The following is a 2,500-nucleotide window of genomic DNA, read 5'->3' on the forward strand; positions in this document are numbered from 1 at the left end:
GCACTTCAATTTTCAGCTAAGATATCCAAACCCTAACCCTAACCCTAAGTGATAAAAACATTAGACAGTCTTTATTCATTACAAGGAGTCTAGAAATGTCTCTCAAAGGCTTTTGGTTTAATTTGCTCGTTGGGTGCCCTTGTTCTTTCAGTTTAAGACAAAACCATAACTGTCTCTAGTTGAGTCTATGATCGTAAAACAACTAGGAGCAGCCCAGTCAAAATGTTTTTGAGTAGTAGGCAAGCTGGCTATAGTAATACTCAGCAGAAGCCAGAGGATTTGCATGCCAGGGGGTCCCGGGGGGCATGCTCCCCTGGAAATTTTTGAACATATTGCCTTCAAATAGTTGCATCTGGTGCATTTTTGGGTAAACTGGGCCCTTATTAGATAGCATTAAGATAAGAGTAATAAAGAGTCACACAAGACCTTCAATTTTCAAACTGAAGTTACATTCCGCCTGAAGCATTAATATTGGAAAAAAGGATAACTATAGTACGAGCAAGTATTTCTCAACTGTGAAAGTGAGAAAAAATTAAAATTTCAATCGATTTCAGTTAAACGCTTCGAATCGTTTGAGCAATATATTATCTCAATGCAAAGCTATGGGTTTCCGGGGCTACATATCTGATACCGTACGAAAAAATTTAGAAATTTGCGGAGTCCCTGCGCCAACGTAACGAGATCGTTTGGATGCCATTTTGTTTGTACTTGCAACAACAAGGGAGGGTTTTTTTAATACGCGTGACGTCATAATCTTATGTATGCCTCACAGTTTCCCGCTCGCCGAGACGTAAACAAATCCTGGTGTGAAAAACGCATCTTTAGCGCTGCGTTTTCGGTCTCTGGGGAAAGGAGGAGGGGGGATTGACGAGATACGGGATATTTGAAAAAATAGGCACGCATTGCGTACATGTGGTAGTGCAGTAACTTGGCAGTGTTTTTTTCCATAACGGTCAACTGAGCTGCGTTTTGTTTTTCAGTAGATTCAAGTTGTCTTTGCGTAACATATAGCTCTAATAGTACACAATATTGTTTTCGTATTGTAAATCATTTTAGTGCTAGTATTAAAGCCAGAAAGATTGAAGAAAATAAAAAAAAATTGAGAAACATTGGCTTCAAGGCTGACATGTTGATCATTTTCGAGTTCCCTAACAACTTCTTCTTCACCACAAGTTTAAGCCTGTACAGCTTTTCAAGATAAAAGTTTACTGAAGTTAACTGCCATCCGGCGGGGTTAGTATCTAGATAGGAGACCTCAAAATATGCAACCAAAAATGCTATTTTAACGTTCAAAAATGCGAATGAAGCAAGGTACAGATTACCAATTACAAGAAATTAAGCTGACGTCATAGGGTCACCGAACCGGAACTGCCTTTGTTTTTTTACCTAATTCGCGGGAAGGGCTAGTCTAAAAATAAACCTACTTGTGAAAACGCCGTTTCACAGACGCTGTATGCAAGGTGCACACTCCAGATGGGCTCCTGGGTAGGCTAGGTATCGGAGAGCCTTGAACATTTACGCATGCGCTGAGGGAATGTTTGAACACGAGAGAAAAAAGCAGTACCTCCAGACGTGGCGCTGGAGCGTCGTACCAAACTAGTCATCCCGGGATTTCGGCCCGTGCGATCGCTTTTGGACGCAGTTGGCCCTTCACTGCTTTCTACTACCGACCTTGCCCTCCGGTACGGCATTGAGGGAGGGATATGTCGGCCCCTAAACCATGTGAGACAAATCCCACGTCTACTCACAGCTCTAGACCGCCCTTGTCATTACAGTTTAGCGTATAATCTCGATCGCTTAAATATTCAAGGGAAAAGTCATTTCATCTGACATATGGTGAGCACTGCAGTCGCAGATTACAAAATGCACGCACGCACTCTGTTGAAGGTAACACATACATGCATAAACTTTATTTCATCTCGAATTTCAGGATAACTGTAAGAGCCAATGTCTTCGAGACATTACATATACAACTAAAATATACGTGGCAAATACAGATACATAACTTAATACATGACATTTAAAAATATATTAATTAAAAAGAAAAGCCGCTGTACAAGATGCGGTCTTGGATTCTCTAGTTTAAAACCAGTAAACCCAGTGCTACGGACAGAAAATCAGGTTCAGGTAGCGCATTCCGCAACTTAGCTGATACGTAAAAAAAAGAACTAAGAACATAACTGGTTGTTTTAGGTTTATTAAGGAACAGAATGCAATTTCCACGAAGATCACGCATAAGACGATTTTGAATGCGCTTACTGCGTAGAGATGCAGAGTTTGACTTAAGTGGTAAGAGGACAGATAATTTGCAAATATAACTCTCGATTATCGAGATATCGATATCGATCGATCGATTATATTAATAATTTGATATCGATTGCTATCGATTGTCATCGATCATTGATTCCATCTATTGTTCAGGCCTTGAATGAGGGTTCAAGAATGGGATAAATTGTAAAAATTAATGGAAGTTGGAATTTAGCCACCATATTAGCAACAT

Source organism: Montipora foliosa, chromosome 14 (genome assembly GCF_036669935.1).
Source record: "Montipora foliosa isolate CH-2021 chromosome 14, ASM3666993v2, whole genome shotgun sequence".
In the NCBI taxonomy this organism is placed as follows: Eukaryota; Metazoa; Cnidaria; class Anthozoa; order Scleractinia; family Acroporidae; genus Montipora; species Montipora foliosa.